Below are 16165 nucleotides of genomic sequence, written 5' to 3' on the forward strand. Positions count from 1 at the left end.
CTACCGATTTTTCTCCTCTTGAGATAAGGTCTCACTAAGTAGCCCTGATTAGTCTGGAACTGGATGGGTAAACCAAGCTGGCCTGGAATTCAGGCTTCGGCCACCAGAGTGCTGGGATTAAAGGCCTGTGCCACAGTGCCTAACAAGCCACTGGTTTGTAAAAGGAAACCATCAACACACAGGGTTTCCTCCCCCGCCAGAATCACCTGCTTGGCCTGGGAAAACAAACGAGAATATAGGAAGCCAATGACATAATCTCCAAAGCCCTGAAAAACAAGGGATGCTTGCGTCTTCCACTCCCTTTAGAACCCCTAAGGGCCGGTCTGCAAGGCCTCTGTCTGCTCTTCAGTCTGAGAGCAGTAAAATCCTTAGAGGGAAAAATCACCACTCGAACTAATGAGCATAGAAAAACAAGCCCCGCTGAGCGATGCCAGGAGGTCCTGGGGGAGCCTGACTCAGCACAGGCAGTGATGCGCAGGGAGCCTTGCCATTGCTGACGTCAGACAACCAGCTCCGCATCCCGAGAGTCCACAGGAAGCACCGAGGGGCTGACAGGGAAGTGTGGACCGTGTGCAGAAGACAGGCTGTTCTGGACGCCCTGCCGGCATGGCAGGGTGGCTGAGGGACTAAGGACCTACCTACCCTCTGCCGACTTTTACTAACTTGAGGGCTGGAAACAGAAGTTGATTAGCTGAACTAAGAAGTTCCCCAACCGGCTGCTGCAATTATCAAGGAAACCGGGTGACCTAATTTTCTCAGACCTGCTTTTCAACAGTGGAGAGAGGCACAGGATTGCCCTGATGTTTAAAATCAGTGGCCCCGGCAGGAAAGAGATTTCGGAATGCCACGGAAAATTCTAGCACCTCATGGGAAATCATACTCCAAACGTGAACTGGAAACTCTGGGCCACAAACAAGTCTATCTGCAGGGAGGTTAGGACACCCTGACACTTTTCCAAAGGGCCAACAGAACAATACCCTTATCTTTCAAAAGGTCACCTTCGGGGTCACATGGCTACTTCCCAGAACTTCCAAAACCCCTGGAAAGTCCCAGTCTTCCTCCACACTAGGGAAGGGTTTCCCCCCCAAACAGGGTACGCCCTGCGACATCTCACACATTCCAGACTTACTTCTAACCCTCAGCACCTGACCATGTATTGGGCTGGTCTATCTGGTACTTGCTGAATGGTTCTCCTGGCTTTTGGGAGATCTCATGCAGAGCTGGAGTTAGAAAGTCAGACCCTAGACCCTCACATGGCTTATGGTCTGCATTAAACACCATTAACTCTGTCTCTCTTGAAATACCTGGGTTGGAGCAATTTTTCTCATTTCATGAAGTCGCCTGGGAGACAGTTAGGAGGAAGAGACAGGGAGGGTGCCTCTAGCAAGCCACCCTCAGGTAAAAACTAGAATTTTTTTCCTTTCTTTTTGTTTTGTTTTTTGAGACTGGGTCTCACTGTATATAGCTCTGGCTGTCCTGGAATTCGCTCTGTAGACCAGGCTGGCCTCAGACTCAGAGATCTGCCTGCTTCTGTCTCCCCAGTGCTAGGATAGGAGTGTGCCACCGCCACCAGGTGCAGAATATTTTTTTCTTTAAATTAGACACAGCAGCCAGTGGCTGCATAGACTAGTGTGACATGAACCATACTTCCTGGACAGCTTCTAGCCATGCAAGGTGGCAGGAGCTATTTCCCCCCCTCTATGAACAGCAGGGTAGGTTCCCTTGTAAGATTGATGTAAGCATCTGGCACAGTGGCTAGTCAGTGAATGGGAGCCTCGATGGGGACAGGAGGGGACATCGAGAGGGGATTAACAAAGCCAGCAGCTGCCCTTCTTTGGAAGCTAGGGAACTGCTAGGCCACCAGACTCACGAACAAGAACAGAACAAAGGCCAGGTCCCAGGGAGATCCTGTTTCCCTCCAGCCTCAGCCTGACGGTGGGAACATTTTGTCAAAGGAAAGGAAACTTCCACAGATGGCGTCAAAGCTGGAGTGAAGACCTTAAGGGCCACTGGCTGGTCCCCCATTTCACAGTTCAGGAAACCAAAGCCCAGGGGAGCTGGGGATGAAGCGAGACTCAAGGAGACAGATAAGGACCAGTTTACAGGTCTCTAAACTGCCCACAGAACGATGTCATCTCCCAGCCAATCAGAACCATCAGGTTCCTGCAGAGACAGGCAACTATCTACACCCACACCCTCTGACTCTTTGAGAGTGTTCTCAGGCATTTGGATGGCGTATATCTTGCTATGGACAAGGATGTATCTAGAAACAGCCCCTGCCCACTCCCAGATCATTCCAGCTCAAAATCCTTTTTTTGTTTTGTTTTGTTTTTGTTGTTGTTGTTGTTTTGAGATAGGGTTTCTCTGTATAGCCCTGGCTGTCCTGGAACTCACTTTGAAGACCAGGCTGGCCTCGAACTCAGAAATCCATCTGCCTCTGCCTCCTGAGTGCTGGGATTAAAGACGTGCGCCACCACCACCCAGCCAGCTCAAAATCCTTAATAAAGTGTCTCACACTCTCCAGACCCAAGGGCTCTCTGAGCCCCTCTCAGTCCTGCCAGTCTGTGAGGCTCAGAGGTGGACCTGCCAACTCTTAGCAATGAAGGAAGGAAGTGGGGTACTGATTTTCTGATTCAGTTCAAAAGACGAGTGGAAAAGTTTTTCGATAGGGGGTTAGTAAAAGCAATGAAGACATTTTCAATGACTCGTCACCAAATTCGGTTTTCTAAGATGTGTCAGGTAGCTTTCTGCTACTAAGGCAAACATTTGAAATACAATTTACATTATTTTAAAACAGGGTAGTTTACTTTGCTTCAGATTTATAAGCTAGTCCAGGGTCAGCTGGGCTTTCAGCTTTGGGCCTGTGGCACACCAAAACTACTCAACTCAGGCCCAGAAGGTGAGAGTGCCAACAGCCTCATGCCTCCAATGACCAGACCTTCCACCAGACCCCGAGACCTGAAATACCCGCAGGGACCCAAAGCAGCGATTCCCAGGCTGAGGGGGAGAGGGTGTCTCTTAAAGACATGTTTTTATAATAAGTATGTATTACTTTTATTTTTAAAAGCATGAGGAAGTTTCTTTCTGAGGTGTAACAGGAAGGCGGTCAGCCTTTCATCCCCTTCATCTGCAAAGACGAACAAAGCAAGCAACCTGTTCTCTGAATCACGGGAGAGGCCACAGACAGCTGTCGCCCTAAGGAGGCCTTAACTTTCCTGAGGATTGACCTGGTGTTTTCTGTCTCCAGAGTGTTCAGGTGGCAGCATTACCATCCCTAAACCCGGGGAGGAAAGACTGCATGTGGACTGAGCACCACTCCCCAGCGGCCATAGCCCGACAGGTGAGCTGACAGTGACAGAAACCTTTGCTGTCTGCGGGTTCCAACTGATCAGAAGCCCAACCTTAAAGAAACAGCTAAAATACAGCCACACAGATTTTTGTTAGAAAGATCCATGTGACCTACACACACACACACACACAGACACACACAGACACACACACACAGACACACACACACAGACACACACACACACAGACACACACACACACAGACACACACAGACACACAGACACACACACAGTGTTATGGTTCCTTCTCTCCTCTCTCAGTTTTTTTTTTTTTTTATTTTTTATTTTTCTATAGCCAGGATGACCTTTGTTTTGTTTTGTTTTTCTAATGAGAGAACTCACTACTACAGCCAGTAGTAGTAACATTAAACTCCAGATGTCCCAGCCTCTCTACCTCCAAGCACTGGCATATAGGCATTTTGGGTTGGTCTTGAACTCAGAAATCTACCTGCCTTGCAGTTTGGGGTTTTTAGGGGTGGGTGTTAAGATGAAGGGATGGCACTTGTCTAGAATCAAAAGCACTGGGAGAGGGAGGCTGAGCAGGAAGACTGTCATTAACTTAAAGCCTGCCTTGGCTACATACAGAGTACCAACCCAACCAGGGCTACGCACCAAAACCCTGTCTCAAAACACAAAAACATTTTTTTTTCTCCCAAGTTCTCAGGAAGTCGTTAATGAAGACCTCACAGAAATGTTCTGGGTAGCAGTTTGGATACAGGTCAGAGGTGACTGAGCAAGCTAGTGTACAACTCCAAAAGTATATACATGTAGCAATGTCCAAATCCTGTGCTAACAGACTGTAGGGCCACATATCTGGGCAGCTGGGCCCCCATCCCTGACACCCACACCCCAGAACTCAGGTTCCCAACATTAAAGGAGTCATAATTAACTGTCTCAGTGTTCCTTTAGCTCTGTTTGGTGACTTAACAGTTGTTGCTGTGTGGTTGGGTGGTTGGTTGATTTTTGGGGATAGTGTTTCACTACATAGCTCAATTGGCCTGAAACTCACTACACAGCCCTGGCTTGTCTTGAATTCACAGCAGTTCTCTTGCTTCAGTGATTATGCACTGGAATTACAGACATGAGCTATCACATTACTTAAGCTTCCTTTAAAAAATTAAATTATATTTTATGTGTATAGGTATTGTGTCTGTCTGTATGTCTGTCTAGAACAGATATATCTGTGTAGTACATTTGTGCCTGGTATCCACAGAGGTCAGAAGAGGCTCTCCTAGAACTAGAGTTACAGATGGTTGTGGGCCTCCATGTTGAACAGGGGTTCTCTGGAATTGAAGCCAGCCCTCTTAACTGCTGAGCCATCTCTCTGGCCCCAATAGTACGTTTTTATAATAACTGTGATAACCACTGGGAAAAAAATGGCTCTTTATCATGAATGTCCAATTCCTATCACATGGGCATGTCACATGGTTATTATCATCAACAACCCAGAGAGACCAAGTCTGGCGAGAGACTCTTACATGGCAAACTGTGCAGTGGAGTTGTGAGCAACCACAGAAGAGCCACTGGACAGGGTATGGCTAGACACTGCTCCAGGCTGACACAGCGGCAGCGGCAGCCTCTGGCAGCATTCCGCATCCTAGTCTGTTTTGCCTTCTCAGAGAGCAGAAATATTCATTTCCACATACGAATGGATGTACAGCCTATATTTTGGGCATAGGTATGGGGCATGTCTACATAGTAGGAGATAGTTCTCCAAACCGGACCCGGCTTCCAGCTCAGTCCGCACCTCCACTCACCCACACCTACTTTCTGTCAGCTTCCTTCCCATCCTGCACCTCTGCCATTCTTCACTCTATCCCTGCCCACCTGATTCTAGCCACTGTCCTGGGAGCCAAGGAATGAACCCAGACGGTCACCTCTAGGCTAAAGTCGGGATGCTGGCCCCTTCACCAACGGAAAACACAGGATCTGCTTCTGTTTCTCAGGCTTCCACAGAGCCACCCACACCTAAAGGAAAACTTGAAGCTTACACACCTGAAGCAACTTATACAGAGCCTTTAATTACTGCCCAAAGTCTTGGCTGAAGGCCTGAGAGGCTTAGGTGTCCACAGAGGGACTATACAGCCAGCAGGTGCACCTATTCTGAATGGTTGCGTCTCTCTGACTCCAAGAGACTATTCTGGGGACGGAGTTAAATTGGTCTGCATCTGTTCTGATTTTGAGGCTCTCTAATCCTCCATCAGTAAATGGATGCAGTCATTTCACAACCATTCATATCTTTAAAGAAAAATCCCTAAGCAGAGGTGCTAGGACATTTCATTTAACTGGCAAAGGACTTATGTCTGGATAGCAGAAACAGAGGCCCAGGCAGCAGGCTCTAAGCCTGGTTTCCCTGTATCTTACACAGGAGACCTTGGGCAACCGCACTTTTTAGTTCTGGGAGTTGTTCTTCTCACCCTCCTTTTCCTCTCCTGGCCGGCCGCATGCATGCTTGGCTAACAACACTCTACCACACAGCTACATCCTCAGCCCTAGGCGCAGTTTCTTCATCAGTATAATTCAGTGGCAACTAGCTCTTGCTTTGCCGAGTTCCTTCGGTTCAGAGGCTTGATTCTGGGCGTCTCCCTACTGCCTTAAGGGATTTACAAAACACTGAACACAGCTGGTAACAGAACGCCTGCCTCAGGCCCTGTTGGGCGCCTCGCTCCTCATACAGGAAGAAGTTCTTACTCCCATCTGTAGCAGAGCCCAGGTAGACCAGGTCAGAGCCTGGGTAGCAGGGACCAAAATGCCTGGTGAACACAGCGGTGAGACCCACGTGCACTGGCCCTTTAACACCTCACTCCGCGCCTGGGGTTCTGGAGGCAGGAAGGGACGCGAGGGCACCCGGACGCGGCCAGAGGCCCAGAGCTGCACCCTACGCTCCTTCCAAGCCCCAGTTCTGGGCCGGCCGCACTGCTGCCTCCCCAGCACTTTCTCCTCGCCCCTGAGCCGGCCGCAGAGGCCGAGATCGCCGCAGGGGCCGCAGCTTGGAGCCCAGACCCTGATGCCCCGGGAGGGCAACGGAAGCAGCGGTCAGGGGCGTGCGCACGAAGGGCCTCGCTGCATCCGGGCTCTCCATGCTGCCGGCTACCCGCGATCGGTGACAGGTACCCGGCCGCACACACCCAGCCCCCGCCCTCCGCTCACCTGCTCCGCCGCGGCGCGGGGTAGAGTTTACGCCGCGGGCGGAGCGCCTCTCCTGGGCTAGCGCCGGCCCCGCCCACTGCCCCGGTTCGCCAGCGCCTCAGACACGCCCCCGGTGGGGGACACGCCCACTTCCTGGCTCCGCCCCTGTCCCGTCCCTTGGGCGGTGCCAGGTTCCCCTGTGCACTTGCGCCTTCATCGTCGGTTTACAGGAAAACACTGGGTGCAGAAGGTGCAGGCCTTCGCTGTGTCTTGCCCTGGAGACCGCAGCATCATACTGACATTGAAATCTGAAGTTGGCTAGTGCCTTTTCTTAGGGGCCTGGCAGCGCCACTGGGACAAGGGGTGGGTATTTGCTTTGTGATTTCAGGAGCCTCTGCTGCCCCTCCCTCCTCCGGTTTCATGCACTTTAAAATGGAGTCTAAAGTAAGCTAACATCGGGAGCCTTCTCCTGATTGATTTTTTCCAGAGTGCTTCCGCGACATACATGGGGAGCTCTGGGTAAATATGAACTGGGATAAAATTGCAACGAGATCTAGGAATCAGCCTCGGGGTGAGGGCAGGGAGGGGTTGTGATCGCAGGATCGGTCTGTGGAGTGAGTTGAAATTGTCAACAATTTGCCACAGTTGTCATTATCTCATGTAGCTTTATTTCTCCTTTAATTACTGTGAAATTCGTATAACATAAAATTGTCATTGTAGGGCTGGGGATGTAGTTCAACTAAGTGCCTGCCTAGCATGCAGGAAACCCTGAGTTTAATACTCAATTCTGGTGTATGCATGGCTGAGTAATCCTGTCACTAGAAGTCCAAGGTCATTCCTAGTTACATAGCAAGTTCGAGGCCAGCCTGGGACACATTAGACCTTGTCTTTAAAAGAAAAAAATACGGCTGGGCAGTGTGTACACCTTTAATCCCAGCACCGGAAAGGCAGAGACAGGCACATCTCTGAGTTCAAGGCCAGCCTGGTTTACAGAGTGAGTTCCAGGACAGCCAGGCTATATAGAGACCATGTCTTCACCACCACCATCACTGCAAAAAAGTAATCATTTTAATTTAAGGTATTTAGTGACTTCAATGTGTGCCAATCTGGCTTGTGTGATTGTAAAACAGCCCATTGCTTAAAAAATAAAAGGCAGTTGTATAATTGAAAGGTTTCCTGTCCCTCTCCCTGACCCTGTTAGACACCAACCTACTTCTGAGTCTGTGGACTTAGCTCAACATCTTGAATTTTTTCCTTAACACAATTGAGAAAGTGGGTTCTACCTGGCAGATAGCATAGACGCATGAACGGAGGTCCGAAATCTCCCTCTTCTGCTTGTCTGTTGCAGTTCCTTACCCTTGCTGGGCCTCGGTTTCCTCATCTGTGAAAGGATAGTGTGAGGGCCTTCAGAGGAACATGGCACATTACAGAGAAATGAGGGGGCAGGGGGCAGCGTGGATCCTGAACAGACAGTAAGTGTTTCCTTCCTCTGCCTCCCTTCTCGGCTTGAGGTGGTGTGGGTTTCATTTTGTTCTGTTTGACATTGAAATGATAGCCCATAGTACTCCTCATGTCCACTGTCCCTCCCCCTGTAGGGGCACCATCCTTCTCTACTACAGATGACTCTTATCATGTGGAAGTTGTGGACAGAAGTTCTGGACCTGGGCATGCTCACCACACTTGAAAAAGCCCAATTGTGCTGTAATGGAGGCTTCTCTATTGAACAGGACTTACAACTAACACAGACAGGCCACTGTCTCAGTCCATTCAGGCTGCTATAATAAACCACCAGAGGCAGGCAACTTATAACAATAGAAATGTGTTTTTCCGCTGTTCTGGAGGCTGGGTAGCCCAAGATCAAGACCTTAGCAGGCTTACTGTCTGGAGAGGACTTGCGTCCTAGTTTATAGGTAGTCTTATATAGTATCCTTCTATGATGACTACGTGGCAGACAGCGCAGAATCAGTAGACCTAGGTCTGAAATCTCCCTCTTGTTGATCTCATCCATGAGGCCTGTGTTCCTGTGGGCTGATCACTGCCCCAAGGCTCCACCTCTTAACCTATAACCATGGGGGTTTGTATTTTAGCACAGCAACTTTGAAGGGACAAAAAAGCATTAAGACTTCAGCATATGCAGAACATAAGTAATAAAACAGTTCCCAAAGACTGAGCAGTTATCTGCTACTGCAGTGTAGCCTCGCCTAGTCTGATCTGGGTATTTAGCATCTTAGGTTCTGGGCAACACTTTCTTTGTTGGACTTTTATAAAATTTTTAGTTACATATTTATATTTTGGGTGGCAGTTATTTTAAAAATTAGGTATTTTTTAATGTTTAGACTTCGTAAAATACAAAAAGAAATAAGTAGAAGAAAATCATGTGTTCATCTTTTTTTTTCTAATACCCCTTTGGGTAATTTTATTTTTCTTTTAAGAATGCTATATGGGTCTCATAATGTTGCCAAGGCTGATCTCGAACTAATGACCCTCTAGCCTTAGCCTCTCATTGAGAATTTTATTATATGAGGATCTGGGTGGGCGTTGGGGGGAATGTGGGAAGTTGGAAGCCTTGCTTCTCACGAGGTAGATGAACAGATGAGCAAATGGGTTCTAGCAGTGGTGGACAGAGTATTGCCTAAAGGAGCTGCTCTCTGAGTCACAGGGAGCCCCATTCTGTGTCAGAATAGTCTCAGTCGGAGGTGTGGTGGTTTGAATATGCTTGGCCCATGAGAAGTGCCACTATAAGAGGAGTGCCCTTATTGGAGGAGGTGTGGCCTTGTTAGAGGAAGTGTATCACTGTGGAGGTGAGCCTCTGAGGTCTCATATATGTAGCAAAATTAATTAATAAATCCTGTTACAGGGTTGCTTCCCACCTCAATGGTTTATGTTCCCGAATGAAAGACACACACACACACACACAGAGCCTTTATATTTTAATATACCTTAAGCAGCTCAATAGCTGGGAAGCTGCCTAACTTCATGTTGTTGGAATCTACCTCCCACCGATAACTCTGAGTTACTAGTTTACTAATTTCTATATTCCATCTTGGCTGCTCTTGACCCAGTTGAGCAACCCTCTGGGCCATGTTCTCTTGGCCCCTTTACATGGCTGCTCTGCTTCTTCTTCCTGCATGTTTTTACCCTTCAGGGCCACTCTCTTCTCTCCTCTCCTGCACACACTCCTAAAGCATAGAGTCTCCTCTCCCCTCTTCTTCAGGGTCCCAACCCTAAATCCTACCTCTATCTCTCTTCCCCAGCAGCTATTGGCTGCTGACATCTTTATTTACCAATCAAAATGAACTGGGGGCAGGTTCCCAGAAGCCACATGCAGACCCTCTTGTGCAGTTTTGGGGGACCCAATTAGCATTAGAATAGAAACAGGTACAATATTATCATGCTCAAGTCTGGCCAGTGTGACAGGGCCTCTTCCTGACTGTGGAAGACAGTGTCCTCACTGCCTGCACATTGCCATACACTCTACCATGCAGAGAGTAGACTAAACCTCTGAACCTGTTAGCCAGCCCCAATTAAATATTTCTTTTATAAGAGTTGCCATGGTCATGGTGTCTCTTCACAGCAATGAAACTAAGTCAGGGGGGCTCCAGAGAAGGGAGCCAGGCTGTCAGGAACCCCCAGCCTCCAGACAGACATTAGCCATGCATCCCTTGTTACATCAGTCTTGAGGTAGATACGCTAAAGCTTATCTTTCCTTGCTAGGGTATGAGGGCTAATGTTGGTTATCTGCTTCACTGCCCTGAGTGACACTTGAGATATCTACAAAGCATACTTCTGGGATATGTCTTCTGTGGTATTTCCAGAGATGATTGACATGTGGGTCTGCAGAGTGTGTGGGGAAGAACCGCCCTGATTGAGGACAGCATTGTGTAATAGGATGGGGTCCTGGGAGGAGTGGAAAGGCAAAGAGAGGGTCAAGCTCATCCACAGGCATGCTCTCCCAGTCATGAACAGGTATGGTTGTTTTGCTGCTGTGCTAAGGAAATCTGACTCTTCAGCCTTTGCATGTGGACAGGCATGGGATGCTCAAGGGGCATTTCCAGTTCTTGGACTAGGGCTATACACTGGGCCTCCTTGTCCTCAACCTGTGGGGCATGACTACTCAAAGGCTTTCAAGTCTAAGCAGCTACTGGCTTCCCTGTCTTTCTCTGATTCTCTAGGTTAATCTTAAGTCCTGCTGATAATAATTATGTATGTATATGTGTGTGTATACACATGCATATATTCACATATACCATCTATCTATATTATATTTAGATATAAATATGCACATACATAAACATACATATAGAATGTATACATATATAAACATACATATATAATGTACATATAGATAGATGGATGGATGGATGGATAGATAGATAGATAGATAGATAGATAGATAGATAGATAGAGAATCAATTCTACTTTAGAGAAATTTGTGTAATATATAGATTAGGGCTTTGCCAGTAAGTCTGGGCATTGGCAGCCATCACCTGTAGGATTATACTCAGGTCACCTGGTGACACTTTCTTGTCATCAGGACACTGCGTGACCATCCTTTTCTCCACGCCGTTGGATGATTTTGCTTCTCTGAGGAGGACATTTGTTTCCTTTTGAGGAGTCTGCTCTTATCCTTTCAGTCATTTAAGCCAGCAGTTCTCAAACTGTTTGGATTTACACACTGTTTCCTCTCCTACAACAAACAGAGACCTTCACAGACACTGGCTTATGCGACTGTGGCCATGGAAGCTTTCCATATGCTCTGACCAGCTTTCTGGGGCTGAGAGAAAAATGTCTGGGAGGATTAACTTCAAAGGAGGACAGTGTCTTAGGTTCATGACATCAGAAGTCTGAGTCCATAGTCACTTGTCCTTGAGCCTATATTGACACAGAGCCAAGACATGTGACAGAAGAAGCCTGTTCCACTCATGGTGGCCTGGCAGCAAAGAGAGAGGAAGTGGCCGGTATTCCAATGTCTCCATCAAGGTCTTCAGTGACTGGACTTCCTCTCTCTGGGTCTCACTTCTACTCAGAACACTTTGACACCAAGTGTGTACTGGGGGCAGGGAAGAGTTCCACACTAACCACCAATTATCTGACCCTCTAGACCCCAGCAATTGTCATGGTCTATACTTGAAACTTTAATTCAGTTCTAACACTAGCTATCTGGAGCTAGGGCAGATCTCACAAACTAAGGGCTTGGTCCCTTGAGACTTACCCCTCCTTTAGAGACAATTTCTAGTCTTGGATAATTTCACCTCTTGGGTACAAATTGGGGGTTCCCCTGGCCTCCTAGGGTTTGAATGCAGAGTGATCACTACATTGCCTCCTGGCTTAATACAGAGAAGATTACACAGGACAGAGAGGAGCAGCCAGGTGAGGGTGGGCAGTAGGCCTGCTGTGGTCCTGAGCCCATGAGCCTCTTTGTCCCTGCACCATGCTCCTGACACAAGCCAGCGTTCACCAGCCTGGAAGCCCTCTGGATTGTGCAGTTTGTGGGTTTTTGCTTTCTCCCAGTGTTAGGGACCGAATGGCTCCTCACACACTGAGATGTGTTCTACCCATCTCTAGTTTAGGGCTTTGAAAAGATTAGGATTTCCTGGAGGCTTCATGCCGTAGACCTCATTGATTAACCCCATCTCCAGCTCCTAGATGGACAGTGCTCAAAGCCCCAACTCAAAGCATGATGCAGCCATCTGCGGCATCCCTCTAAAACTTCTGCTTCAAGCTACTCCTTCAGTTCCTGCCCTGACTTCCCTCGATGCCTGTAAGCCTAAGGCAAATGGCCCTTCTCCTCTCCTAAGTCACTAGTCTTCAGTGTGTTCGCTCGGAACAACAGAAAGGAAACGGAAACTCCTTGCTTTATACACACCCGGGATCTTGCTGGTGTGGAGAATGTAGATAATAGAGCTGTGTGTGATATCACATCAGTATGGCTCCTCCCAGCTCTGCCCTCCAGCATCAGACATCTTATTCTCCAGCTCAGAGGAAGACAGGAGGTAGCTAATGAGAGTTGCAGGTTACTTCACACAGCTAGGAGCATCTAAGTTGCAAAGCAACTTTACATGACACACTAAGAGTTGTATAACCGATGCACTTATCTTTGGGCACAAATCCATAGGCCCCAGGAGTGCTTACCTCCAGCAGTTCTAAGTCCCCACCCCTCCCCCACCTCTGCCCATATCCTGCATGTCTCAGACTTACATGGGATTTAGTGCTACTGGGTCAAAAGTCATTGCCTTTCACTCTCTTTTCCCATTTTTCCAAAGCAGATAGTTTCATTTTAACATAGTTTTGAGTCCTGTAACTAAGGGGGTTTACAGTCTAATCAATGGCAGAGTAGTTTATATTTATTCTCCCACAGACAATATCGATCAACTCTGGACAAAAGATCTCAAAAACCTATCAGTTTCAAGCAGTCTATAACAACCCAAACCCAAAGGCAGAAACAGGAGAGTATCTGACTCCAGAGGAAGAGACTCGAGGCCTTCTTTATAGCTCTCCTCGGGGAGGACAGACTGTCTGTGGCAGCTTGTGGGTGGGGGAGCTAATGCTGGTCATGGCTATGTTGGCGTTAGGTCCACAGATGTAGCTGGAGGCTGCCAGAGTGTCTGGACAATACTACAAGAGTCAGGGCTGAACCGAAGACAGCTGCAGAGGGAAGACCCCTCAGATAGGCACATAATTCTCTCTCAGATCCATGGCTGCTCCAACATGCATCACTATATTACAAAGAGGAGAATGAGAAGAGAGAACTCACCGGGAGGACGTAGCTGTACTATTTAGTGGTACTTGGTCCAAATAGGAAAAGTTCTATACATGTGAAGTGAAAATTTGCACCCAGGAAGGAAGTAAAAAAAAGACACAACAGAAGTTAAGAAGTATACCAGTCCTCTTAGGATTTGCTGAAAAACAGTCTCTCTCTCTCTGTCTCTCTGTCTCTCTGTCTCTCTGTCTCTCTGTCTCTCTGTCTCTCTGTCTCTCTGTCTCTCTGTCTCTGTCTCTCTCTCTCTCTCTCTCTCACACACACACAGATAGATTTTAATAAAAAAAAATACCATGCATATATATTGAAAAATGTCAATCCTTTATCTATAAATCCATTATCGTCCCAATTAATTTTCTGGTAGAAATTGACAAGTCGCTTATAAATGTTTAAAGGCACTAGGTGTGGTGGAACATACCTTAAGTCCATAGGTGGCAGAAGCCAGTGAATCTGTGGGTTCAAGACCAGCCTGGTTTAACTACCTAGTTTCAAGCCAGCTAGGTCTGCATAGCAAAACCCTATGTCAAAAAAAGAAGATTTTAACGGGAACATAAAGCACCTCAAATGGCCAAAATAGTTTTGCAATAGTTGGATGACTCACAGCCTGATTGCCAGACATTTGCAAAGCTGTGGTAACCGGACAGTAAGTATTGGGCTAAAGGCAAATAAGAGAATAGAGAAGTTGTAGAGAGATAGCCAGTTGCTTTTTGACAAAGAGTCTAAAATATTTGATAAAGGAAGTCTTTTTTTTAAAAATTGATTTCACTTTTTGTGCATTAGTGTTTTGCTTGCATTTACATCTGTGCACGGTGTGCATGCAGTGCCTGTGGAGGCCAGAAGAGGGCGTCAGAACCCTGGGAGCCGGAATGGAGTTACCGACAGTCTTGAGAGCTGCGATTTTGGGGATGAGAATTGAACCCAGGTTCTCTGCTCTTAACTGTTGAACCATCTCTTCAGCCCTAAGGAAGTCTTAACAAATGGTGCTGAAGTGATTGGATACATGGACTGAGGGAATGAATCTTGTGCCCTGTCTCATAAATCTAAACGTAAATGTTGAGAATATAAAGTACCTAAGAAAAAAATCATTCAACTAGTCCATGGCCCCGTGGCCACACATTTGTGTGTATGTGCATGGGGACACACAAACAAACAGAAAAAAAAAAATGGAGAGCAAAGCTTTTCCATACTTGTTTGATATTTTGAACACCCTCCTCAAATCCTTTGTCCAATGGGAGTCGACTTCTCCCCTCTCATCACCTCCCCTCTCCTGTCTTTTCTCTTCTCCACTCCTCCCCTCCCTCCTTCACCCTTTCCCACCCGACCATGCATGGCCTCCAAGTACAACATGTCCCTACAAGTAATAGAACCTCCTTCATTCCCATGTGTGTCTCTCCTGGTCATTGGCAGGATACTCCCTGACCTAAGACTCTAATCTAAGAGAGATGCAAAAACATGAATGTATTTCAAAAGTATCATAGTAAGAAAAAAAAAATCTACCCCAAAACACAAACCAGTATCTACAGGTTGGGGGCGGAGCATGTATGTGCCTTGTACATGCCTCAGCGCCAATAACTAAACAGAACAGGGCAGTCCCGCTTAAGTGACATTTGACATTAGATATGATCTATGTGAACGACATTACCATAGCGATCCCTGTAGAGACTGCAAGGGATACCCAGATCACAGACAGGACTGTGGTGTGACGTTACTGGGTTAGGGTGTCTTCCTTCCTTTTTATTTCCCACTGCAAATATGTGTTATCTTAAGCAAATATGTGTTATCTTAAACTTGATCAATGAAAATTAGAAGTGCTCATTTTATCTTTTTGTTTATCTTCTGTTTTTCTCCCCCACGCAGTCTAAGATAAAAGAGGAATCTGGGAAATGTTATTTCATTAACTTTTTACATGCGTGAGTGTGTGTGTGTGTATGCATGCGTGTGTGCGTGTGTGTGTCTGTGTGTGTGTTCTTATGTTTCTCTGTAATCCGTCCAGAGTGCTCTTAGAGAGGAAAATGCGTGCTTTCAATGACATACAAAAAAGACTTTATTTTTTCTTTCGGTTCCACCCGTGTGCCTGCTTCCTGTGGAAAGTTGACAGTAGAGCCCTTGGGAGGTTGTCCATCGGTCTACAAAAGGCACTTGTCTCCTCCTGAACATCACTTCCTTCTCTAAGTGACCTCATTGTGATGGATACAGCTTGAAATGGATTCGTCTTACAATTCATTATTAAAACAAAGTGCAGTTCTTGCAGCAAGGTTTGAAAGAAAGCAAAGCAGATAGCAACCGGGAAGAACAGGGAAGTGCTCTTACGGGAAAGCAGGCCATCTTGGGATGCCTGTGAAGCGCTGTCCGTGGATTATAGGAGCTGTGGGGGAAATGATGAGAGAGTGGCTTTAGTTGGCACCAAAAATAAAGGTCTGGGGGTAGTTGGAAGTCTATGCTGCAGGAGTTGCCTGAGTCTGACTTAAGGTGTTATCTACGTGATATAGAAGAATCACTTAGATAAGGTGAAGAATCACACAGACTGATTTCAGAATTACCTGGGATGTGTGAATCCTGAGAATGTGAAATAAAACTCAGAAACAAGCAGTCTATTGTGTTCTCCGTTTAATCACTGGAAGCGGGCAGGGGGGCGGAGCCTAGGGTGGGCGGTACCTAGGGAGTGGGCGGTGCTCAGTACCCTTTGGATTCCTTCTGTTAAAATTGCTATCTGACTTAACATACAACCCCAACGAAGGGAAATCAGTTTCATTTTCCTACTTTATAATAGTTGGTTCTGAGTAACTTCTGGCCAAAACCCCAATCTGCTTCAGAAAGGACAAAGATTTGTCACCTGTGAGGACGTTAAAGAGAACGTACTGCAGATTCTTGGGACATTTTGCCAGCAGAGGCGTGAGTGTGCATCGGTTAGTTGGTATTGACAAGTGT

The 16165-nt window shown here is 47.1% G+C and overlaps 1 protein-coding gene and 1 long non-coding RNA gene across 5 annotated transcripts in view; one reads left to right on the forward strand and one right to left on the reverse strand.

The window, feature by feature from the left end:
* Positions 1–13743, reverse strand: part of Psen2 (presenilin 2) — a 36464-nt gene extending 22721 nt beyond the window's left edge. For 2 of the 4 annotated variants that reach the window (XR_373599.4, XM_006496712.3), the window contains exon 1: positions 6499–6605. The gene's annotated coding sequence lies outside the window, so the exon portion shown is untranslated. Of the gene's footprint in view, positions 1–6498; positions 6606–13655 lie in introns of those variants that run through there. The other 2 variants (XM_011238776.3, NM_001128605.1) reach the window with 2 other exon arrangements.
* Gm31728 (predicted gene, 31728) lies at positions 6681–15826 on the forward strand. The gene is made up of 3 exons (NR_168339.1): positions 6681–6840; positions 7826–7949; positions 15329–15826. It is a non-coding gene; the product is annotated as a predicted gene, 31728 (long non-coding RNA).
* Positions 15827–16165: the final 339 nt, after the last annotated feature.

Source organism: Mus musculus, chromosome 1, assembly GCF_000001635.26.
Source record: "Mus musculus strain C57BL/6J chromosome 1, GRCm38.p6 C57BL/6J".
Classification (NCBI taxonomy): Eukaryota; Metazoa; Chordata; class Mammalia; order Rodentia; family Muridae; genus Mus; species Mus musculus.